At 45.1% G+C, this 26,548-nt stretch overlaps 1 protein-coding gene across 6 annotated transcripts in view; it reads right to left on the bottom strand.

Annotated features, from left to right (window-relative positions):
• Positions 1-22,989, bottom strand: part of MBNL2 (muscleblind like splicing regulator 2) — a 153,591-nt gene extending 130,602 nt beyond the window's left edge. Inside the window, exon 1 of one of the 6 annotated variants that reach the window (XM_082602406.1) lies at positions 22,539-22,989. The gene's annotated coding sequence lies outside the window, so the exon portion shown is untranslated. The remainder of the gene's footprint in view (positions 1-22,538) is intronic. The other 5 variants (XM_082602401.1, XM_082602403.1, XM_082602404.1 and 2 more) reach the window with 5 other exon arrangements.
• Positions 22,990-26,548: the final 3,559 nt, after the last annotated feature.

Genomic DNA, 26,548 nt, shown 5'->3' with positions numbered 1-26,548 from the left:
ATATTTGAAATAAATTAAACACAACTAAAGAATCACATTGGAATTTTGCAAGCATTTCCATGACCTAACCCTGTAATGCTAATGCCTTTAAACTATGAGGAATTTTGAAACCACCATTATCCAATGTCATGTGAGATGAATTGTTTGGTTTTTTTATTTCGTCATTTTTAGCCAGTGGGGAGGGCAGGAGATGGTCCACGCTGTGGCCAAAAAGAAGGGTGCGGTTCCTTTTCTTGCCTTTTTGATGGTGTGGGAGACGGTGGTATAGGGAGAACAAGCAGGAATCTGCGGCGAAGTTTTACTTCGCCCCTTTTGCCTGCTGTTTCTGATGAATGATAACAAAACAAGATCTAGGCTGGAGGACAAAAATCTCCCTAAATATCTAGCCCTATCCATGCTGAATAAAATAGTCTCGCTTCCGTGCATCTACATCATGCTATGTGCTACCATATTAACTCTTTTTTTTTTTTACATCTTTATTGGAGTATAATTGCTTTACAATGGTGTGTTAGGTTCTGCTGTAAAACAAAGTGAAGCAGTTATACGTATACATCTGTTCCCATATCTCTTCCCTCTTGCGTCTCCCTCCCTCCCACCCCTCTAGGTGGTCACAAAGCACCAAGCTGATCTCCCTGTGCTATGCGGCTGCTTCCCACTAGCTATCTATTTTACATTTGGTAGCGTATATATGTCCATGCCACTCTCTCACTTCGTCCCAGCTTACCCTTCCCCCTCCCTACATTCTCAAGTCCATGCTCTAGTAGGTCTGTGTCTTTATTCCTGTCCTACCCCTAGGTTCTTCATGACAATTTTTTTTCTTAAATTCCATATATATGTGTTAGCATAATTCAAAAAGAGTCATGTACCAAAATGTTCGTTGCAGCTCTATTTACAATAGCCAGGACATGGAAGCAACCTAAGTGCCATATTAACTCTTAATTCATGTGTTTTTCCCTTGAAGGTTAGGAGGAAAGAGGCAAAAACAAAACAAACAAACAAACAAAAAACCTAACTGCCTAGTAGTTTTAGTTTATAGATGAGACTTGATAAGCCTCAGAAGCCACGAATTAGAAGGAGCATGCTAATTAGGAGATTGTGACAGCCTTCTCCCCTTTCTTTGCTGGCTGTCATTTGGTGCATCCTACAAGGTCCCTGATCAAATGTCCCTTCTTGGAAAGTCATTCCCTACCCTGTCCCCCATCCCCACTGCCCCAGAGAGCCACTCCCACTATCCCTGACCACTGTGACCCCCTCTCATGTCCTTGAAGTTGACCTTATTGTTGTTGAGTCTGGCTTGAACCTGAGCCAACTGAGCCCAGGTGCCAGGCTAACCCATCTTTCTAGCTCAGCACCCAGAACAGCGTCTGGGTACTCACCTAGGGTCTGTTGACAGATTGACTGACCAAATAAATAAATGATCCAGGAGCAGTTCCTAAGAAAATTTAAGGGCCTTAGTTTTCCACCCTCCAGAGTGAACTGAAAATCAGTTTCCCTAAGCTGCAGTGAAATTGATGTGTTCAAGGAGCACTGTCTTGTGATCAACTTTCTCTCCTACATCCACTGTCCATGCCTGCTGCTGGCCACTGCTGCAGACAGTCACGTGGGGGAGGATGGAGGAGAGGAGGATTGGGGTGGTGACACTCTGAGCTTGCGCCTAAGTTCTGGGGGTCGAGGCGGAAACGGATGGAGACTCCACCACGGGAGCGCATCCACTCAGGCAGGGGGAGGGGGACAGGCCGTGTGTTGGGTGTGGAGCCCTTAGTCTTAGACTAAGAAGACTTAGTCTTCTCTCATTGCTCCTTCCACCAGCACCCTTTCAGAAGATGACGTCAGTGGAAAATGACTCCATAATACATGCCACGTAGAGTAGCATCCCCACAGACCCAAGCTTAACTGTACTCAAGCTGTCAATCAAATAACACAAAGGTGAAAAAAAATAACAAGTTCTGTTCATTCCATGCTTTTTAAACAACTCTTAGGTGCCCCACCCCAGGGGCTCCAGGGGCCAGGGAAATTCCTATTTCTTATTATGTTTACTGGAATGAATTATCCTCTTCTAGACCTTAAAGTCCTTGGGAACTGGGAATGTCATATATGTTTCTATGTTCTCTGTGGGGCCCGGGACAAACACCAGGCAGGGCACCAGGCTGTATCCTGCAAAATCAAAAGCTCATGGTCAGGATTGTATTTTGGTTAGAAGACGGCAGGAAGCAAGTCTGTTGATGTTACTATTGTCTAACTGAGGGGCGTGGATGTAAAATCCCTCTGAGCTGATCAAGGGGCCTCATCCTGGTTGGCCTGACCCACCCCAGGGAGCCAACAAGGGCCCCGTAGAGAGGTGGCCCCGCAGGGCACGGGCTATGTCTCAGATGGCTGATGGACCCTGAAGAATGAAGGAACTTTACCCACATGCCTGCTCCCTGCTCTTTCCTATCTCCAAACGCCCCAAAGCACAAGGAGGACCATAAGAAAATGCCTTTTAGGTTCCCAAGGATACTTTTCATAATCGAAGTCTCTGGAGGTCCAGGAAAGCGGCTGGTTTTACTAAAGTCCTACCCATTTCACTGCAGCCAACCCTGGGTTGAGAAAGACACCTTCTCCAGGTTGTGGGAACGCAGGCCTTTCCTTGTAGCTTCAGCAGGCATCGGAAGTGTCCTGAATCAGGCAATTTCCTTTCTGTGGAGCCCCATGTGTGTGCACAATAAGAGCTCATTTCCTCCTATTGGCTTTTGTTTAAATGGTTGCCTTTGATATGGGATGTGTTCCGCTCTCCTTCGAAATTATCTAAATCCAGGCATCCTTCTCAACTCAGGAGCCACTCCAGTTGGAGTCAGGCCCAACTGGTTTAACTCTAATGGCCTTTCCCTCCCTCCTGCCTTAGATTAAGCAGTTAAGTGCCTGGGGCCCTTAATCCTAACAGAATTACAGTTAGGGTTCTCCATTGTGTGTGCGTGTGCGTGTGTGTGTGTGTGTGCGTGTGTGTGTGTGTATTTTCAAGATAGGCATGCACGTGTATGTCTTAACACCTCAGTGCAATTGCTAGCTACCAATCCTCTTCATTTTGCTTGCTTTCTATAGCATCTGCGGACAGGCACACAGTTGGGTTTTAATCAGTACATTCTGAATGGAGGGAATGAGTCTTTTGAAAATGATTCACAATGAATTTGAAGATTTGCAGATATACTGAGCTGAAACTAAGACTTTTCTATCCCAGAGTATCATAAATTTCTCTTTGCACTCCAACCCCTGTTTTTGAATTTCTTTTTCACTTTTCTGTTATTTCTCCCTGTGTGTTGATCAAATGGACTCTGTACCACACTTCTTTCCTCCTGTTTGTGTGTGACCCAGATCTCATGACCTGGAGCACCAGCAAGCATCTAACTTGTGAAAATACTTCTGCTGTTGATGGCTTCTCAGTGGGAAAAAAAAAAGGACATGTGACGTTGAGCCTTCCAACACAGGCAACTGGGTTACTACATCCAGGAAGGAAGGAGCACATGCTTGCAGGAAACACCTTGGAGCAGTCCTTGCTTATTTATTCTCTAAGCAACAAAGAGTCAACCTTTCCTCAGGGACCAAAGGGCCAGAATGGACTGGCAGATGTCAGGAGTGTATCCGGGCCTCAGAGGAAATTCATTCATTCGTTCATTCATTCATTTCCAAAAGTTTAAGTTCAGGAATTTAGTCTCCACGTGAGCCAGTTACCATCTGCTTCAATGACCTAAAAGCAGCCTGAGTGGGGACAGAATCAACTTTATCTTTGCCAGAACAGCTCAAGGCACGGGCAATCACAGAGCTGGGCTAAGGGCTCCACTTTCACACACATGCTGTGTGAAACTTCTTGAAAGTGGCTCAGTCCTCCTGTTTTCAAAAGCAACAGCATTCCTTCAGTCCAGGGTAACATGCTCCAGTGTCTTACCATCGTTACCAAATATAAGCCTTCCCCAAAGTCTGGTATAGCATTATTTTGTAAACTATAAAGGCTTCTTGCATTTTGCTGAGAAAACAGTGCAGTCTGTGAGTGATAACAAGACTTTAAGAAATTGCAGAAATAGTCATGGTGAAGCCGCTACCCTTTCTGGAATTGTTTAGAGGTTATGTAGCATTAATTGGGGATTAGTCCTCAGTAGCTTCATGTTCACCCAAAGAAAGATACCCAAATATTCTGTATTGAGTGTTTATTCTGTGCTGCAGAGAAATTTCTTTATATGGGTAGTCTCATGCAATCCTAACCATCACCCCAAGAAGTGAGTATTACTACCCTCATTTTAAAGATGAGAAAGCTGAGATTCAAATACATTTTGTAATTTGCCTGAAGTTGTGCATCTAGTGGCCCAGCCATAATCTGAATGCAGGGTTTGAACTGTCTCTTAACCTCTGTGCCAGGAGGTCTGTTAGTCATTTGTGTTCAAATCACTCTGTGGTTTTACAATCAATGTAGATTCCTGGGCCCTACCCCAGACGTCCCAAGTCAGAATCTCAGAGGCTGAGGCCTAGGAATCTGTCATCAGTTTTATTTTTTTAACAAGCTTCCCAAGAGTTTGTGCAGCCGATGAAACCAGGGTTTGGAGTAACTGGTAAGGGCTTTTGAAACGGGTTCAGAAAGAAAACACAACTTCTTTCTTCTCCTGAGGTTCGAGTTGGGTGGGGCAGCGAATGTAGTGCAGACATACGACCTTGTCCCAGTGGCTACAAGAGCTCATTGTGGCCTGGACTGTGGGTATGTTTATTTTTTACTTAGTTTTCAAGTGGCCCCCAAGCGCAAATAAATAGGCCAATCCGTTTTGTGAGATGTGCTGTACATTTTGTGCAGCTGAGCATAATCAGAAGTATCTGTCCTACAGCAACTAAGCAACTAAAACTTATTTGCAAAGTCAGGGCCCTCCGGATAACTCCGCAGTTGATGCATTTCACCCTTCGTCTCTCTCTGCCCGTTGCCTTCATCAGCAAAACTTCTGCTGTGAAGTTTCAGTGAAAAAAGAGCCCTAGCTGAAGGGGTCAAGGTTTAGCTGGCCCCCCTCCAGAACTAAATGACAACTTCATACAAATGTGCACAATCTCTGGGGGGAAATGCATTCTCTCTGTGTCTGTGATAGAAACTTCTGGGTGTATTTGGGGGGATGATGGACTATGTAATTCTGTTACTATGACTCGTGGCTAATAATCATCTCTAGAAAGGCCTGCCTCAATTATAAAATACTTTAATCATTCAATCGTGTCCCACAAACATTTATCGAACACCTACTTCTTACCGGACATTGGTTCAAGTTTAAATTGCACAAGGATTACTAAAATAAGGCCTTTAAAAATGTTCCACATGTGATATCTCTATTGACAGATTGTTATTTCAGAAAAGAGTGCTAGGCCCACAGATTCTCTTTTTGCTGAACCCAGTGAGATGAAGGAAAAAGCTAAGGAGAAGGAGTAAATAACAAAGCAACAACCAAATAACATTGCTGTAGCACTTTAGAAAGAAGTGGCAGTCATTGCATTTTAGTTAAGCCTGCAGTGATGCAAAGCTCGTCTTTAATTAATAATTGGGGATCAATGCAGTATATTGGCCTCACCCCACGATGGTTATTTTGAATAGAGCAGGATTCATTTCAAGGCAAAGGCCTCTCGGAGTCTCCCTGGAGAAGCATTTAGACCTCAACTTACACCTTCCTTCAAATATGTCTGACGTTTCCCCCTTTTCCTTTTACAGCAGAATCAGACCTGTTCCCTACAGATTTTCACAAATGATTTCTCGCTGGTGGTCTCAGCCCATCTATCCCCTGCAGCCTCCTTGGGCTTCAAGCAGCACCAGGTGCCAACAGCCAGCCCAGCCCACCTTCCGACAAACCTACACAGTCTTATCTTAACCCTGCTTCTCTTCCACTTACTTCGTCTCTCCTTTGATTGCTCTAAATATTCCACACCCCCTCCCGAAGCTTTTGACTTTCCACCCTCCTGGTACCTGGCTGTTCAGCTGCCCAGCCACCACTCTCTGGCATTATTTTCCATTATCACCTGGTTTTAGGAAACCGTAATTCAAAACACATTCATACTGTACCATTGATCGGTGTTATTTCTAGGACAGAGTAAGTCCCCTACACACGAACCTTCAAGTTGCGAACTTTCAAAGATGCAAACGTGTGCCATCAGTGTCAGGCGTGAGCGACGTTGCAGCTTGCCCTCCATCTCCTGTTGCTGATGATCCTTCAGCTCTACCATCTCCCACCTCCTCTCCCTCCTCCAGTCAGTAACTCTTCTTGCCTGTGCACTCGATGCCATCCCCTGGATGCCAGCTGTTGTACTGGACTACTGCAGTTTTCAAGGTGCTGTACTGTAAGATTTTAAATGTTTTATTTTTTGTGTTTGTTTGTGTTTTATGTATTATTTGTGTGAAAAGTATTATAAACCTGTTACAGTACGGCACTATATAGCCAATCGTGTTAGTTGGGTACCCAGGCTACTTTGTTGGACTTATGAATGTGCTCTCAGCACGGAGCTCGTTCGTATGTAGGGGACTTACTGTAGTGAATAGACCGATCTCTTCTCACAGATCCAAAGGCAAAGGGAGACGCCCTGAGGCCCACACACCTGTTCCAAGGAGCACCTGCCCTCTGAAATGCTCTTGACGTTGGATTTCTTTGCCAGAGGGAGTGTGCCTAGGAAATCCCGTTAAATGTAAACCTCCCCCAAGCCTGTGCCATCGACTCTTTTCTAGATCACACTTGCTTCCTTAGGGATCTCAACGCCTTTTATGAGTGCAGATACCGCTCCTCTGTGGATGCATCCCAAATGTACATTTCGCTCTGCACTCCACGGAAGCCACGACCCACACTTCCACGAGGACATTCCAACTTCACTTCAAGCTTCTGATGACCAGAACCAATCTGATTCCCTCCCCCACGCCTTCTGGGGAGCTTCTGTCCTTGGCATCGTGAATGTTCCTGCAATCTCACTTCATGGACTCCCCTCGGCTTCCACAAGTCCTGCCCACGATCTTAGGACGCTGCCCCCGTACCGGTGCATCGCCTCCCACGACGCTGCATCGCCACTATTCCAGCTCACGCCTCCGTGACTCCTGGGTGCCTGTGGCTCTCGGCTCTAAACTGCGCTCACAGAGTCATCTCCCTCAGGCAGTGTCTGACGCCATCACTTATCTGCCCACAAACATTTGGTGGCTCTCGGCTGCACTCTGAATAAAGTTCAAAATCTAGAGCTTGGCATTCAGGGTCCTCCACGCATTTTAGCTCCGCCCCTGCGAGTACTCCTTAGACTTCGCCCCCTGCTCCGCGGACACCTGCACGGGTGCCCCCAAGTGCGTGCACCGTGGTCCTGCCCTGCCTTCACTCGCTGGGTCAGAGGCTGTATCTTCCAGGAAGCCCTCCTTGTCTCACCTGGACAGCAGTTAACCTTCTGCAAAGACACCTTACACCCCGCCCCCCTTGTGGCACGGATTACCTTCACCAGGGCGATTTATTTGTACATTTTATCTGTTATTCTAGAGCATAAATTCCATGAGAAAAAAAGGAAATGAGGAAAACTGAAGACCGTGACCTTTCACACAGCATTCTTTTTCTCTGCAAACTTTTCTGTAGCCAAGAAAACTTCACTAAGTAGAACACATTTGCTCTGGCCAAGCAGGTGAAGATAAAATTAACAATGATTCTGTCTCTCCCACGGACACTGGGGCTTTCACAGTGTGCAGGGCACTTCCGGTACCTTGTTTCACCAAATCATCACAAAAAGCCTGAGACGTGTCACGATGATCTTGATTTGTGCCAACCAGGAGATCAAAGTTCCAAGTGTCTTGGTAACTTTTGTTCATCCTAAGCAGGGGAGGCCAGGATTCAAATCCATGTCAACAGTGCGCAAGCTGTGGCTTCTGGCCATCCTCAGCCACCCTTATTTATCTTTTGAGACCTGCAGTCCCCTGAAAGGGCAAAGGGCACTGTCATCTGTGGTCTCCAGGGTGTCCCATCCTCCCACTAGTCTTGACTGCCAAATAGGATAAAAAAAAAAAAAACCCGAAACCTTTTAAGCAAAACTTTCATGTGTTCGTAAAACATAAAAACAGGGAGAGAAAAGTAGATGTTTTGTACACCATGACCAGTGACCTTATTATTACTATCATGATTACCATCATCATTATTATTTAACACTGATGATTTCCTTTCAAGTTTGCATCTGAAGCATGAACTTCCACTGGCCCGGGGGTAGGACGTTATAGGGCTTCATGGTTCCTGTTTTTAGTGGGAATGGGGCCCCACTTCGGAAGCCCGGAAGTTTAGGAGAGAGACAGATAAGGTGGGGCGACGTGAGTGGAAATAAAAGAAGGAAGCAGGGGTACCTTCCGACTAGTTCTTCATTTATCTGATAACAGGCAGTGCCCGGCGGCCAGCTACATTTAAACATTTTTTCTTACAGGCAGGAAAGACTAAAAGACCTAGCCCCTTATCCTAAGGGTCCAGCTCGCTGGATCCCACCAAGCGAACACAGTGGGTAACCCACACCCAGACTGAGAGGTCACGTCTTAGCAGGACCCTGGCTCCCCCCACCCCCGGCGTCTCTCTGGGTCATAACCTCCCTTTCTGCAAAGGGTGAGCCCTCTCCTTAGCTAGCCACTACGTCTAACCAGCTGGCTCCAGTTGAAGTTAACCCTTTGTTCTGGCCAGGACAGCGTGTGTGTTTTGAGAAGACTTTTCTGGCAGCCATTGCCATTTCAAAGCGGGAAGAAAAAAACAACAAAGTGTGTGTGAGGGAGTAGTTTTGTGTGTAGGAGAGAAGTGTTTCTAATTTTCAATCCTGAAGACGTGAGGGGAAGAAGGGAGATGTGAAGGAGGGAAATAAGTCAGTAAACGCAGGCTCGCTCTGCTTTCCCCATTCGAAGCTGGAAGCATTCCAGCGACATGCCATTTCGAGAAAGGAAGCAAACGGAATCGCCCTTCCCTACCTGCCTCGGCTTGGCTGGAGCAGGCCGGCTCCTTTTTCCCAAGCCTCCGGATACGGGGCTAGGTCTCTGATGATTATTTCATAGCACAGTGTTCACTAGAAGCCTGATACCGTACTGAACATATGGTTTTGATTTCTTGTTTTTTTTTTTTTTCTTTTTTTCAGTTTTGAACCAGAGAGCAAGATGGAGAGTGTCACAACCCTAACTCCAGGATTTGCTGGTCTTGCCAAACTGTAAGGCGAAACTAACTCCAGACCGATGCCATCCTGCTGTAGCAGCTGCGGTGGGTCGGGGTGGGGCGGGGCGGGGGACCCACTGAGGACCAGGGGCTAAAACGCGGCGGCACTGACGCCGGACTGCTGACCTGACAAAGCACGCAGGCCATGACCGAGCTTCTCTGTTACTTTCCGCACTCATTCTCAAGCTGGAAGGATGGGATCAGAGCATCAAATAAAAATCCACAGCCGCAGAGCAATTAACTCAGGATGCAGCATGCATCTGGCTAAGGGGACGATAGTTAACTCGGGGATCCACAGTGTTTGAACCGCGACCTTCTCCAACTTCACCTCTTGGGTTGTCGGCCCAGCAGTGTTTCCCCAAATCATCACTCCTCTCAATTATTTTTTCTGATCAATTATTTAGTGTGGTCTGGGTTATAGGACATCAATTTTACCCTGAGAGGGAAAAAGTTTCTTGCTCCCTAGTGGTCAGCTGGAAAATTTGTAGGTTTAATTAAAAAAGGCAAATTTTCAACAAGGCAAGGAGTGCTGGCTGGCTTTAGAGGACATTAGTGAAACTAGCAGTAAAGAAAAAAAGAAGGCAGTTTGTGAGAGGGTAGGGGGGCCTGGGGACCTTCAGGTTAATGATCAACCTGGGAATTTTCCTAAGAAAAACTGGAGGCTTATCTCAACTCAAGTTTTAAAGCCTTAGAACAGGCTTTCTCTAGATGAAACCTGGCCAGTTAGTCGGGAAATGGTTTACCAGCCTTCCCTGCCTCCCTTTGTTTGCTCAGGGAGGCCCTGAGTAGGCCCCTGCAGAACTGAGGGAGCAAATCCTTCCTGGTTTCTTTCTCCCACTCAGAGGAAGGAGGGCAGGTTAGTGCAGCCTGCTGTTGACTGGAGCTGGGATTAATTAGTTCCTTCGGTGACCTTGGCATCTACTGATGGCAGAGTGTGTCTCTAAGCTGCTGAGGACTGTGCTGAGAGCCACAGAGAAACTCTGGAAGACTCAGAGCTACTGCTAAAACGATTGCCCTTTTGTCGTGCCAGAAGACAAACGCAACAAAACAAAAAGAAACACAAAACGCGTACTTTACCTCTGAAAACTGCCTTAATGTGGTATTCAAATTGTGTGAACATTATCATTTATCTATCTTTCCATCATCTATCTATCAATCAATCTACATCTGTGTATATATACTAATCTATATAGCTAGCTATTTGTGTGTACATTTATCTATATCTTTATCTACCTATCTCTATCTGTATATATAAATATTAATCTGCATCTATAACCATCTATTTATACAGTAATCTAAATCTATATCTATCTATAAGTGTATCTTTATTAATCTCTATCTATGCGAGTGTATTATATAGACACATATATATTAATCTATATCTATTTATCTATTTCTTATCTATCTCCCATCTATCTATCCATCTATCCATCTATCCACCTATCTATCATCTATCTATCAATCATCTATCTATCTATCTACCAATCATCTATCTATCTATTTCTTATCTATCTCCCATCTATCTATCCATCTATCTATCCATCTAACCACCTATGTATCTATCTATGTATCTATCTATCTATCTATGGGTGGTTTTGCAAGTCAATGCCCAGGAACTTGCCAGGCATTTCCAGAGGTGCCTAGAGCCTATTGTTGGAACGGAAGACAATTTTCAACCCTTCTGTGCAGTTGGGGAAGCTGTCTGTCCCTCCCCCCAATTCACCTCCATCCATCACCTTTTCCCCACTGTGCTCAGGCCTGAACAGAGCTGAGGGAAAATGGAGAGCCCCACCCCCTTCTCTACCACAGCTGGTTCAAGGTTCAAGTACAGTAACAATATGGGTTAGCAACGTGACAAAGCTGCCCGAAAAACTGAGTATCCTCGGTTGCATAAATAAAGTATTTTTTCCTGAAAATAATAGGCAGTGCCAGCTGCTCCTATCAGAGGAAGCTTGTTTGCTATCTTTAAACATGTGAAGGGGCTCGTCTGCCGAAGGGGCATTTGACTTGCTTAGGGGTCAATCCAAAGGCCTGAACAAGGGCTGAACAGTGAAGGTCATGGGGAGTCACATCTCGTTTCAGCACAGGGAAGAATTCTATAACACAGTGTTATGGTTTGTATGCATCATGGGGTCGTGATTGGCCGGCATATAGAGACGGATGAGCGGCAGTTAGAGTCTGCTTGGCAGGACCGTGGCGGAGGGTAGACACGATTGTGCCAGATAATCTCGCCAATTCCTTCCATCTTGGGATTCCCTTCTGCTTTTCGGCGTCCATTTGTGGGTTTTGTCAGTTGGGTGGCTCTCGGAGGGGCGATCAGAAGCTGGTGGGGGTGTGCAAAGCTCCTCTGCCGACCCCGATGGCTCCCCACAGCTCACCCTCCCGATACCTGAGCACCCAGAGGGACAGAGACGCAGCAGGTCACAGGAAGCAAAGAGTTAAAAAGGCCAAAGCTCTGCGTGGGTCCTGGCAGCCCCAGAGGCAGCGAGTCCCTTTGAGTCTGACTCTTAATTGCAGCTTAGCTGCAACAGGGAACTTTGAAGAAAAGAAACAGGGAAACTCTAGAGATAGGGTTTGTTTTGTTTCCTGAGGGGACGGTCTTTGTGGTGGATGCCAGGAAGCTGATACTTTAGGGTTCAAATGATGGGCTTCCTCAGGAGGCAAATAAAGAGTCCTTTCTACCAGCGAAGAGTAGGGTGTGACTAGAACCCCAGAGACATGGGGCATCTGTGTGCCATTTAGGAGGGGTGCCAGGTACAGCCTTGGCAGAGAGAAGAGAACCCGGGGAAAGAGGTCATGGGTCAGCTCAGGAGCCAGCAGAGCAAGGGAGAAGGAGAGCCTGCAGCGTGATGATGGTCAGGAGATGCAGCCAGAGAGGAGGACCACACGCCCCTGCCGGAGAATGGGTGACACGCGGGAGCGTAGACGGCCCTGCACGAGAACAGGGAAGTCGATGTCAGGGAAAAGGGATTTCTAAGTCCTCCTAGAGGGTAGCAAACCACAGCCACGCAAAGCATCTCACTTTCGTACAGGCCTCACAGCTGATAATGAGCGTGTTATCAATTGAAAGTATCTAGAAGACACCTCGGACGAGGTCTTTCTTTAAGCATCTTCCTGCGCACCTAGACACACACACACACACACAGACACACGCACACAGACACAAAGGAGACTCAGGAGTAAGGAAAAGGGCCACTAATCACAACAAATAATGAATATGATGCTCTAGCTGTCCCTGGAGATTTCCCAGGTCCCTTTGGGAGGAGAAACTCACGGCTAAAACTGAACTCATGCCTACCCAGGCTGCCAGGAATTGCTTGTTTGTGTTCTATTTAACCGTTTAGTGAATTCTGCTAACAGTACGTGCAAATGAGAGAGAAGTTTTCCTGAAGCAAGCCCCTTTTGTTGCTACCCCCAAGTAAACACCGTTGGAAAAGGTCTGGGTGTTCGGAGACCTGCCAACTGGAGTTTCACCCCCTGTCACTTGTTCATGTGTGACCCTGGCAAGGAACTCAGCCTCCTGGGACTTTATTTTCTTCGTAGAAAGGTTTAACTGAGTTGATGTACATAAAGCTCTCAGCAGAGGGCTTGGCATATAGTAGACACTCAATAAATACTTGTTTCCTTTCAGTCCTAAAAGGTTATTGGTAAATTAAAAATGCATAAAAATACCGGTCGTCTTGTGTGTGGGCTAAAAGGGCATCTGGGCAGGGAAGACTTTCTCTAAATCCGGTTAGCAGGACCCCTGGTTCTAGGAAAGAGGGGGCCACATGCTGGACATAGAGAAAAATGAAGCTCTCGAGGGCAGGGAAGGCAGACGGACATGAAACAAGATCTAAGACTGTCCACAGTTTCACTGAAGCCACCACCTGAGACAGCTGTCGTTTCTCTTAACGTCTTCACTCAGCATGAGACTTTAAAACTAGCATGTTTAAACAAATGTGATTTTAATTGCACATAACACTTCCTCTACACCCTTCCTATTATTTGGGGGGAATGAGGAGAGAATGGCAGTATCCTAAGGGAAATGCCGGGTTTGTCAGAGTTCCCCAAAGTAACCTGCTGAGGCTGTCAGAGTCACAGGCTCCAGCTACGACCACTGTCTAGAGGGAAAAGTCTATGGCTGATTTTGAACACATATATTTGGTAGGAAAAAATATCTCTGGAGCAGACGTGGAAACAGACACACTAGCCTTCCCTGGAGGCAGTGAGCAAATCTTGTTGGGAATTGGTGAGAGTCTGTGTCCACAGAGAAAACGGCCATCGCGGGCACGGGGCGCCGCCATCCACAGACCTGCTGCTGTGGCCACGGAGCTGCTGGAAACTGCTGGAAGGCTCACTTTCGTGGCCTCCACCACAGCAGCTTCGGTGCAAGGCTTGCAGGATACGTCGGCTCGACCTCTGTTCCACTCTTGAGCCCGGGAAGCCTGGAAAGGCCTCCTGGATGGAGGAAGCAGGTCCTGGCCCTCAGCCCCACAGAGTCTCCTTTAAAATCATCTCAGACCCAGAGACCCACCGCCATCTACGTTTACACCAGCAAAGCCTCCAGGGCAAGCAACAAGCATCATCTTCATCCAGGAGGAATGCAGAATCTCGAACCCTGCTCCAGATCTACCGAATCAAGACCCTACAGTTTTAATTCGATCCCCAATGGTGTGCTGTACACACGAAAGTTTGAGGAGTGCTGTTCTGGCTTGCTCACTGTAGGCCTGAGGGTACTTTCTCATTTCCTTCAAAGTAGCCCTTACAGCTGAGCTCAGCTGAGACCTGCTAGAGCCAGCAATGAATGAACCCTAGGTCTTTGACAACAGGTGGACTAGTGTCCAGCAATATCTCCAATCACTCTGGAATGACTGTCCTAACCACTTACATCCTTAAAATGTATATTTTGAGATACAGATGCATACAGCTTTTTTTTTTTTTTTTTTTTTTTTTTTTTTGGCAGTACGCGGGCCTCTCACTGCTGTGGCCTCTCCCGTTGCGGAGCACAGGCTCTGGATGCGCAGGCTCAGCGGCCATGGCTCACGGGCCCAGCCGCTCCACGGCATGTGGGATCTTCCCGGACCGGGGCACGAACCCGTGTCCCCTGCATTGGCAGGCAGACTCTCAACCACTGCACCACCAGGGAAGCCCCAGATGCATACATCTTGATCAACAATTATTGTTGGTTTAAAATGCTTTCTTTTGGTTATTAGTGAAGATTTACTTTTTAAATAGTCAAATATATGTATCTGTATCTACATGAAAGATCCAGGCTCTCCTTATCTGCCGATACTCTGTGGCTCTCACCATGGCAGTGAGCTGATATTTGCCTCCACGAGGACCACGGACTGAGCACTCATGTCAGAGAGGGTAGGCCCCGGCGGAACAATGCAGCACAGGAGCCATGGAGGCTGTGGCATGGTGTGCAACAGTCTTGGTTACTTATTTCTTGATTGACAGTTTTGATCCTTTGTGGGTATTTGTTTTCCTGATTCTTTGCTAGCTCTTATTCTCTTCTGGGCCCAGGCAGTCTTCCCCAAGGCTCATCCTTGGTCATCTCCCTGTCTGCATCTATGTTCCCTTCTTCTTAGAGGCAGTGAGCACTCCCGGCCTCAACAATGGCTTCAACACAGGTGTGTCTCAGTTTACATTTGGAGCCTGGTGCCTAAGCTGTTCTCCATTTCTTGTTGTCAAATGTCTACGGATGACCCACTTCGATGACCCATCATTAGCTAAAACACCATTACCAGGACTCAAAGCTCAAACCTCACCCTCCCTCCCTCCCCTGACCCCATTCCCATGATGGGCCCCTTTTTCCATCTACCCCCATTTTCTGTTAGGGTCCCACAGATATTTCTCCTGCCAGAAACTCCAATGTCATTTTGGCTCTTCTGAGCTCTCACTAGCCCCTATTATTTTTCCTTCAAGACATCTTTTAGATTTGCCCTTATCTCCTCCATCCTCACACGGCCATTCTAAGCCAACTCCTTCCCACACGATGCCTGAAATATTGCAAAAGTTTTCCGGCCAGTGGCATCACTTGTTACATATTTCCTAACCTCTAATCTGATCTCACAAGTTCAATTCAATCCTTATAAAGCATTAGACATGATGCTTTAGGTAACAAATTAAACTCTTCCACATGGCTCTTTAGTTCTTCCATATTCTCACTCCCCCACTCTGTCTAAACTTATTTCCATACTGAAAAAATGCTTATTTTCCAGCATTTAATCCCTATTCTTCAAAGTTCCACACTGGCCCCTACATTACATCATGCTGTTCCTCCCTTCTAGAGATAATCTTCCCTCCTCTATTTTTGACTATTGTCCTCTCCAAACTTTTCAGATCGTATATCCCCATCAGGAAAATACTTTCATGCAGGAACAACCATTATAAGCTTAGTTATTTATTTATAAATGTTATACTTGCATAACAATACTAATATGCTACATACATTATCAAACATGTGAAAAGTGACATTTTAAAAGGACGGGTTAAATAACATATAAGATGTAATTTCAACTATTTCCTTTCCTCATGGAAATGATGACCTTGCCCTAGGCTTGGGGTGTCAACATCCCATTGTAGAAACACTGATCTAGAGAAAGTATATCCATAGAGAGCTAGAGGAAGTATCTCTTCCTCTTCGAGGCCTTATCTAGTAGTACTCCAACCCCAAAGGAGTTCCACTTTCCTGAACTCCCAGAGCATTGAAAACTACAAGCAGTAAATCACTGACATAATATATACTTCACCATACTTTTTAGTTGATTCGGTGAAGCTCACATCTAGGATGCCCGAAATTGATAGATTTTTAAAAAATAATTCAATATCTTAATTAAAAACATGCTGTCTTCCCAAAATTGCTTGGGTTGAGCTCTAGTCCACTATGCAACGTCCACTGCAAGAAAACTCCAAGTCAGGCTGCAGCGTCATTTCATTTAAAGACTATTGGGTCTCGTTGAATATCATATGCACAGATTCCCACAGTTTGGAGGACAAGCTTTTCTGCTTTTTGGCTAGTGAGATTTTTTTTTTTTTTTTTTTTTTTTTTTTTTTTGCGGTTCACGGGCCTCTCAGTGTTGTGGCCTCTCCTGTTGCGCAGCACAGGCTCCAGACGCGCAGGCTCAGCGGCCATGGCTCACGGGCCCAGCCACTCTGCGGCATGTGGGATCTTCCCGGACCGGGTCACGAACCCGTGTCCCCTGCATCGGCAAGCGGACTCTCAACCACTGCGCCACCAGGGAAGCCCTGGCTAGAGAGATTTTGAACACACTGCTTAACCTCACTCAAATTTGGTTTTTATTTAATTTATCAGATGGGGACAAATAGGGGACTTTGTGGCCATTAAAAGAGACGATAAGCATAAAAACAGAAATGATATATGAAGTAAGATACTAGTGTTATTACATTCAGTATTTACGTATCAAAATGTAAAGTATACAAAGTACATCTGAGATTTCTAAAATAAGCGGCCTCCTACCTTCACCTTGAGCTTTCTTTCTGCAAATAAATTATTTTTATTTTCTCTATTTTATTTGCTCAGCTGAAAACATGGTGCCGCCTCCCTATAGGATTTGGAGGTACGATCGGGCCTGAGTTTAAATCCTGGCTCTGCCAAATACCAGCTGTGGGATCACGGGTGTGTTCCGGAAACTTTCAGAACTTCTATTGACCAGCATTAACTTTGCGGGGCTAACATTAACGTCATGAAGTTCTTTTAAGGTTCGAAATACACAAGATATGTGTGTTAAGCACCTAGTTTATAACACATGCCACTAAAATATTAATTTCTGCCCCAACCCCTTTAACGGGCTTAAGAGAACTCAACGAGGTACTCTAATGGGCAAATGGACTACTTTGAATTTTGGGTTCATTGTTGACTATGGTTTTTCCCTGACCTGTGAGCCTTTTACAACCCTTTACGAATTTTATGTTCTAGAAGCACCTCCTTGCCAGTCATAGCCAGACTCACATTGCCACTGTGTGCCTGGGTTGGGGCATGAAGCCAGTGTAGGTTGTATCCCCTAATGACTTCTGAGCAGTCAGAGCTGGGAAAGCGAAGCCAACCAACGTCTCCTGCTCTGCGGCCCCATCCGGACTGCCCACTGTACTAGTTTTTAAGTGTAGTTGTCCAAGAAAGCATCTGGGGACAGGAGAAGGTGACACGCATACGTGTACCAGGAGCACTTGTGTCTCCTGGTTTTCTAAATTCAAATCCAACACTGAAAAAAAATCAATGAATAAAAGTTTTAAAAATCCGGTTTATAACTCATCTCTGCCAGAAGCTTTACCTAGTACATCCTCACAGGCGTGCTCTAATTTTAGGCTCCCAGGTTTTAACCCTCTGTTTGAACTGTTAATTGAGATAAAGTCTGTGAAAGCCCTCTGTAGAGGGTACAGAACTATACATATGCTAATTATCCTTCTGAAGGCATTTGTGTGCTGAGCTGCTCTTATCTTGTTTGTAAGTGTCTCGTGCCCCAGCTAGTGTGGATTGCAAACAGCTCAGGCCCAGGGACCTGCAGTGTCTTCCGTGCCTCCTCCCTCCTTCTGCTGTCTTCTGAGATGGCTCACTCCCCCAGAGCTCTTCTCTGGCAACCAGCTCGCCTCGATGCTCCTAGACCTTAGAACCTGCCCATCTGCCTGCCAGGACCCATCGCTGAAAAGAATCCTTGAGGCTCCCGTACACCCTCTGTCTCCCCTCCCAGCTCTTCCCAAACTTGGCTCCTTCCCCTGTGGCTTGTCTGTGCCCAGAGAACACACATTAATTTTGATGTTAGGGTGAAAACCAAAGCAAAACAAAAACTTTGTGTTTAAAAAGGGAAATAATTGTTTTTAAAAGTAACTGTGCTTTTTAAAAAGAGGTGTGTGTGTGTGGGGGGGTGGGGGTGGAGTTTAACCCTCCAGGGTCAGGAATCAGGTTTCCTTGCTGGGATGGGGACAGTGAGATCTCAGCCACCCCAAGGCTCAGAAGTGTGGGAGAGGGTCTAGGATTTCCTTTTGTTGACTGATGGGTAAGATTTTTTGGACGATGCACTCATATTCCCCAGTCATTTCGGGGCTCTCTCTCAGCTTGCTGAGACGGGGGGGAATGCTCTCAATAGCCTCATATTTTGGATTTGTGGAGGCAGCATTCTCATACGTCTGTTGCTGATCTTACATCATTATATGTTATTTAAACAGTATTATGCTGAGAAATATAGTAGAGGTGAAGAAATTACAGAGTTAAAACTCAAAATTCCTTCTCTTATACCTCCCCCAAACACCAAAACTGTCTCAAACCTAATGTTTGATGGTTAACAATGTTAAATTAATGTTAGCTAATAAAGTTATTATTAAAGTCTTTGAAACTTACAATTCTGCATTGTTTCTTTCTGTCCTACATTTTGCACATACTCAAAGTTAGCTATTAGGTAATTGACTTGTTCTAACCAAATGGCAAAAGCCAGGGGGCCAAGAGGTGTTTAATAAACACTTGTTGACTGATTGATGGAATATACCGACCTAGGATCTCGGAGACAGTGCAGTCTTTGTCAGAGCACTAAGGTAAATCGGTGGGTCCACTTTTATTACCAAGCGTTTCTGCCATTTTGAGGGGAGCAGCCCAGCCGAAAACTTATCCATCAGCACTGTGGCTCCGGATCACAGAAGAAACCCTGTGGCCTTGCCTTTCACACCTGTGTTCACCCTCAGCAACAGAGCGGGGACCAGCTTCAGCTCAACGAAGCTGAGCAATTGGAGGCACGGCCTGATGCAGACCAGCCACGACGCCACCTTGAGCCCCTTGCTATGAATATCATCACAGCTGCAACTAACAGTTTGTGCCCATTAAACAAAACAAAACAAAACAAAACCCAAAAAACAACTGAGCCGAGTAAAACTCTGGAGGTAAAAACCAGTATTGCAACTAATTTACAAAGCCCAGCTAAGTCTTCCTGCATCATTCTTCTGAAATAAAGCAAAGCATGAAGCACCAAGTTCCTTGCTCCACCCGGCAGGGGACATCTGTGCCCATCTGGTTTTTTCCAGAAAGTATGCCTGGGCACATGACATCTTTACTTCTCTTCACAGCCACTTCCTCTCTTTCTTTGCTGGGCCTTCAGGTTGGGCCTCAGGCAGGTTTTATGAGAGGAGCTAACCCCCGGGGGCTTCCGTGCTCACCTGGCCTGCCTTTGGACCTACAGCTTTCTCGACTTTGCTACGGGCTGACATTGATGCCTCACACCTCCTTATCTTTCCATAACGCCCCTCGCCCCCTGCCCACCTGCTCCCCAGAGATGCCAGCTTTCTCTGCCTGACATGGCAGTCACAACTGTTTCTGACCTACCAGCTCCCTTGTGCAGCTGTACCTGGAACTACTCAAGACCCCAAACCATGTTTTCACAACCAACATGTCCTGCAGGTGTCCCACCTCTTCATTAATCAGAATCCTTTGCCACTTGCCACGTGGCCAGCCTCCTTCTATGTTGATAATACGTTCTGTCATCTTGGAAAATGTAAACAAATCGGTAGGCCGTCCCCTTTTTTTTTCTTATTGACGTCTCGTTGACATACAATGCCCAGCTTTTCTCATTACCGGTAGGGAAATGCAGGAAGAAAGGAAAAGAAAATGCATGCACGCCTGAGCCTTATCAGTCTCCCATAAGGAAATCCCTCAAACTCAACATCTAAATCCGCTTCTCCCAATTCTTGCTTGGAAGTGTGAGTACCTGATCTTGAATCTCTGTGGCACTCCCGGAGCGGGACTGGCTGGTAGCCCTGTGATATTGATTTGTTTTTACCATAGCAACAGCAAATTAAAACAACTAGCAGGGAGAAGGCAGGCTGTTAACCAGTAACGCTACACAACCAGTCGATTTCACAAGCGTATTTGTCTCCTTTCCTCTCGTTTTCTCTCTCATTCACTCCACTTGCACCCATGTAATACCAAAGTCAAAGAAAAAGAGCACTAAATGCTTTGGGCGCTGCAAGGCCTGTGTCTGAAGGGTCTGGTTTGCACAGTTTCAAGTATATTGCACAAGATCAACGGAGAAAATGCACACAGCTCTGATTTCCTTGGAAATTGTATGCGTTGGTCTAAGGATAAATATCCCTAGAAAATGTACATGAACATGAAGTTGATTGAAGGGTTCTGTATATGTGACTATATATCTTAACACCCTAAGGCATTTACCAGTTTCGTGAACAGGGAGGTTTTATCCCTTTGTACTTTAACTAGCTCACTGTGTCAAGAGACAAACAACTTTTTTTTTTTTTGGATGCAAGGTCGAGATCTCTCAAAATGCTAGAAGTATGAAGGAAAGTGTAGCAAGTATTGTTCAGTTCTATTAAGAGAGAGAAAAATTGAGATGGGTGCTTGCCCAAGGCTACACCACACAAGCAGTCCTAAAGAGGATGCAGACTAGAACTGGGAACTCCCTAGAACTCCAAGCTGTTCTAATGGAAATTCTTTCTGAAAGGGCTCCTTATGAAAAACTAACCATCCCCTGATCGCGACGACCAAGGTTGCCACTTGTGACACGGGATGAACAGCCTGCAGTCCTGGACTGCCCATCCCTGGGTCCATCTGCACGAGGACACGGTGCTCTTTCTATCAGAGCGGCTGTTCCCACCATCACGACCAGCCGCGAACTTGGTGGCATAACCTGGGTCCTACAAAGTGGCTCTGGGGGAGCTGGGAATGGGGCCACGGGGACTGTCCGCCCAGGGGGCAGTGCTGGGCTGCACTGAGGGGAAGTGGGACCAGAAGCAGAGCCGTGCTCCACACTCCCTGCCGCTTCCAGTCAGCGCAGCCAGGGTCCTGCAGAAAAACCGCCCTGACCTGCCCGACATGAGGAAGCAGGTAGGAGAAGATGCCCTATTTCTGCTGGAGGTCGGTTTAGAGTTTAGAAAGGACGGGAATATGAAGACCTAACTCAAGACCTGCCAAGTGAGAGTTAGAACGTTCCTGGCCAGGACATAAAAACATATTCCTCTCCACGAGCTTGAATAAAAGAACACACAGCAGAAATAGTTGGGAGATGACGTCAGAAGTTCTGGGCTAGTGTCCTGCACTTCTCCTTGAAAGTAAAAACAGTGGGTCTGGAAGAATCTACGTGGCATTGCCCTTATTTAAATGAGTACTTCTACGGCTTCTTACAAAACAGGCAAGCTAGCTGAAGAAACTTCATCTTATGTACAGGTTATAAGAACCTCTTTATCTTTTTACTTTATTAGCCTCAAAATGCACATATTACTCAATTAACAAATATCTTTCCACGTAACCTTTGTCTTTTCAAAGGCCAGTGATGTTTCCTGAATAACATTCACGGTGGTGATGGTTAGGCAAGTCAGATTTTTTTTTTCTTTGCTTCAGTGCTTGCTAACTATTCTAAAAATGTTACACATTTATTGTAAACATATGCTTCTGAGGCCTAACAAAAAAGCACAGTTTCCTCATGCCTGGCAGAAATTTAAAACGGAAAAGGGCAGAAAGAATTCTTTAACAAATATATCCTTTCCCTCTCTTGGGCCAAGTGTGTTAAAAATAAATCTTCTCCATCATTTCTCACTGCTGCTTCTCGGCAAGAAAGTTGATATGGTTCCGGCACAGTGAAAACACAGCTTTAAAAGCTAGCCTGCCCTCATTAAATTATTCTGCTGGCTGTGTGTTCTCATTAAAAATGCATAAAGATCAGATAATTGCAGTAAGCATTATTAACCCAGCTTTACTTTTGAATATAATGGTTCCACTTTTAAGCTGGAAACAAAGGCTCAGACATGCCAGAAAAAGAAATGTAAACATTGAACTACAGTATCAAAAACTTGTCAGAAAGCTACCTCTGGCTGGCTTGTTAAAAAGGTGCTTTTGAAACTCGGTTAAAGCCGTGGCATTGTAGAGCTAGGTAGGTCCCTAATTTACAATAAGTAGACCTTTTTTTTTTTGGCTAAACGTCCAATTGATCATTATTTACCATGAAGTTTTTTTTCTTTTTCTTAATTACGAGTCTGTTTTCAAATAATAGGATCAACATAAACTTTATTTATTCGGGAGGTAACTACGACAGTATGAAAATTTTCTAGAACAAGAAAATAAGAATGCTCCCAAGAATCCAAATGGTTTTTGTTGAGTAATCAATGGATCTATTCTTTGAATAAAAACTCGTTTTATGCCTCACCCCCAAACAGGCAGCATAGATTCACGCTTTGCCATTTCTCTTTCTCGAATCAAAATGTTACGTAAAAACTCCAGGGTCCCCCCTGCAAGTATTACATTTGAACTAGTGGAATCCGGTTTCCCTGGCTTCCCTAAGCAACATACACGGAATGCAGCATACTGCAGCAAACTCTTTAAACATTCAGGAAAAAAAAAAGGGGGGGGGATGATTTCCCTACCTTGTTTAGCTGTGCCTCTCCTTTCCTTTTACAGTAACCCCAGGAACATCTGGCGAAATCAAGCGGCCGAGGCTTCTCCGCTGCATCATGAGGAAGAAATTTCCATGTAAATAGTTCTCATTCCCTGTTTATTGTACTCTGAGAGCCGTCTGCCGTATCTGGAAAATTTTGCCTTCAGATGATGAAGCAAAGACAGTCTAAACTCTGTTGCTGTAAAAGCTGCAGCCTTTCCTTCCGACAAAACCCTCCCAGCTGTGAGCAGCCAATCCCCAGCAAGTTCGTCAGCCCTACTCGTCTGAAACTGGCCCTAATAGGATGACTGACACAGCAACACAGTACTTGCAGTGTGTGAAAACAGTGCATCCATACTGATGAAAGAGGAATTTCCCTCTCAGGAGAAAGCAATCAGAGCACCAAGACAAAGTGGCACATAACTGGCAGAGCAGAGAGAGGGGTAGCTCCAGAAAACACCCTTTAAGACAGCCAGCCCAAGGCTTGTGGCTGCATTGTCAATACTTGGGAAAATAGAAAACTCTGCAGATTTAGGAAAAATCCAGGTTGTACATGAAACTGAAGTCGTTACCCCATTGGACAAAGCATGTGTTTTTTGAAAAGGAAAACAATTCACTGTCTGCCATGGAAATGGATATACCTTACCAAACGTTTGCGTATGATTTCCATTAGTGAGGAAGGACGTGTTAGCCCAAGTGCGTAGTCAAAGTCAAAACACGCTTAAATCTCTCGCACAGTTTTCCTGTATAACATCTGTTACTGCAGTGGTTAATTACTGTAGCCCATATATCTTTCCTCTTAAGTTTTCAGACTCCCCGGGACTTCAGTTAAGGAATTCGGAACAATAAAATTGATATCTGTACTTTACCCTATGTGCTCTTGGCAAGCTCCCCTGAGAGGATTAGGTGTGCCTTAACCTCACCTGAGGTTCCTTGGTACCACTTGATAAATACTGTGCATTGGTCCATATTGTCATTAACGAAGCAACCAGCACAGGAGGATGTTTACTGCTGAACACACACGGCACGTGACCCAAGGGGCACCATCAGGTGCGACTCCACAAAGGATGGTCTGGAGGTGCTGAAGTTCCCTGAGATGAAGCAGAAGAGGAATGGAAAGCTTAGTAAGGGTTATTTACTTCTTTCCCAGTCAACGGTACTCCGTTTTGAAAAAGTATAAATGGCATTTAGAAAACACAAAAAAGCATACATTTTCCTTCCACTAAACACAATATTTTGAATTAAAAAAAAACTGTGTTATGATTACATGGCTAGACCGAGGTGGGAACAAAGGCCCATTCATCTGAAAGGTTGAACCCAACGCACTGTTGTTTATAAGTGACGGTTTGATGCATCTGTAATGAAGTAACAGTTGGGGTGGAATGTAATGGTTTCTTTTGATTTTGGCAATTGCATTTAAAAGTCACAATGTTTCATATGATTTGTAGGCTCTTTCTTTAATAGAATACCATACTTTGTTCCCCTTGAATCTTATACTTACAATTTTTTTTCATCCCAGTGTAAATCCAAGATATACCTAACTTAGAGTCTTTCATCTACTATAATTTTTCTAGAAATTTAAATGATCTCTGTGGTCAAACAGGTAAAAAATTATTTTTAAATATTCTTAATATTATACTGCATGTAAATGGGATATCACAGGTTTATGAATATCCTCTCCCTGATCCCCCTCTGATTATGACTTTAAAACTACCTTTCCCTTAATTTCAATCCTGAAATTTTAGTCTTCTTTGACTCATTCTTCTGTTTCCTTTTTTTTTAAAGCTTAAAAATTTTTTTTGTTTATTTTATTTATTTTTGGCTGCATTGGGTCTTTATTGCTGCGTGGGCTTTCTCTAGTTGTGGCGAGCGGGGGCTACTCTTCGTTGCGGTGTACTGTCTTCTCATTGCGGTGGCTTCTCTTGTTGCGGAGCATGGGCTCTAGGCGCGCAGGCTTCAGTAATGGCGGCGCACAGGCTCAGTAGTTGTGGTGCACAGGCTTAGTTGCCCTGCGGCATGTGGGATCTTCCCGGACCAGGGCTTGAACCTGTGTCCTCTGCGTTGGCAGGTGGATTCTTAAACACTGTGCCCCCAGGGAAGCCCATTCTTCTGTTTTCATTCAGTGAAACTAAATCTGGTTGATTTTTTTTCCTTCTAGCTAGTTCACATATCTGACCTATTACCTGACTAATGCAAATGCTAATAAGCTGGCTTCTGGGACTCAAGCCTCCCGTGTTCAAGCTCCCCTGTTGCCAGACAGGTTTTCCTAAGTCATGTACTGTCATGTTCCTTTCATATTCAATTCTTTTCTCTTAAAATCCAAACTACCAATTTACAAGGCCCTTCATAATCTGGGCCCTCCCTTTCCACTCAACTTTTTCTACTCTGTTTTTCTAAGTGAACTTTGTGAGGGAGCCTTGCCTGAGTCTCCAGGACCTGGCTCCTACAGCCCATCTTCAGACCTGACTCCCAAGAGCTTCACTGAATAAAGTCTTATCCAACCTTTACACCTCAGCTTGCATCCTCTTTCTTCTGCGTTGGCTTCCCTGTTCACATTGTCTTCTCTGATCTTCTCCTTTAAAAGCATTCTGCGCTGTTCATTTTAGCAGACCATTAAACCCTTAGCAATGAGTTGATCTTCCCATCTCAGAAGGCTAGGCTTGCATAGTATATTAAAGAAGGTAATGTATGTAAAGTGTCTACACAGTGGCTGGCACATGATAAATGCTCACTAAATGATGGCTATTCTTATCTTAATTTCTATATTGTTCATTGCATTTAGCAAGATGCCACGCACAAACTTGCTGATTTCATGACTCCTATCTCAAGAATTGATATCATATCCACCCAACTGCACCAGCTAAGAATCTGGCAGTCATTCTTGGCCCTCCTCTCCACAACCACCATATGAAATCTATTATCAGAGCCTGTCAAGCTTAGCACCTAAATAGTTTGAAATGTTTCATTCTGCTCCACCTCCACCAGCGCAACCTTGTCCAAGCTCTCAGTGTCATTCACCATGACTATTGAAATAGCCTCCTGGCTGGTGTCCTACATATATTCTTGATCCTTCCAGTCCCTTTTCTGCACATCAGCCAGAATAATAATTCAAAAACAGAATTTTGAATACTCCACATACTTTTGCTATGGACTGAGTTGTGTCCCACCAAATTCATATGTTGAAGCCCTAAGCCCCTATGTGATGGCAGTTGCTGATGAGGCCTTTGGGAGGTAATGAGGTCATGAAGATGGGGCCCACATGATGGGATTAGTGTCCTTAAAAGAAAAGACACCAGGGAGAGAGATCTTTTTGCTCCCTCTCAGCCAAGGGAGCGCACAGCAAGAAGCCAGCCAGGAAGAGGGCGATCACCAGAACCCAACCATGCTGGCATGGTGATTTCAGACTTCCAGCCTCTAGAACCATGAGAAAATAAATTTCTGTTGTTTAAGCCACCCAGTCTATGTGGTATTTTACTATGGCTGCTTGAGCTGATGAACCTAACCTTTAAACATCTTTGAGTTGCTATTAGGAAGAGATGACAGTTTTCAAAATAGCCTACAAGGTCTTGTGCTACCCAGCCCCTGCCTACCTCTCTAGCCAACCAGAGGCCATTTCTTCAGGGAATGCTTCCCTAACCCCCAAGAGGAGTTCTGGTCCACCTGTTGTTTTCTCTCACAGCCCCATACTCTCTAGAGCAGTGCTTCTCAAATTTAATATGCATGTAAACCCCCCCCCCCCAGGGATCTTGTTAAAATGCACATTCTACCTCAGTAGTTCTTAGGTAGATACTGAGCTTTACTAACAAGCTCCCAGGTGATGCTGATGCTGCTGGTCCATGGACTATTCTTTGAGTAGCAAGATTTTATAGATGTTGTTCATTTTATAGCACTTTTTAACAGGATATAGTGATACATTTCTTTGGTTAATTACTTAAGGTCTAGCTTCTCAACCAGCTAGCTTGTCAGTGTCAGAGTCACCACTGCCTTTTCAACATCTAA

The sequence above is a fragment of the Mesoplodon mirus genome (assembly GCF_964341445.2).
Source record: "Mesoplodon mirus genome assembly, chromosome: 17".
NCBI lineage: Eukaryota > Metazoa > Chordata > Mammalia > Artiodactyla > Ziphiidae > Mesoplodon > Mesoplodon mirus.
Note: the sequence above shows the minus strand (reverse complement) of the source record. Positions and strands in the feature narration are given on the sequence as shown.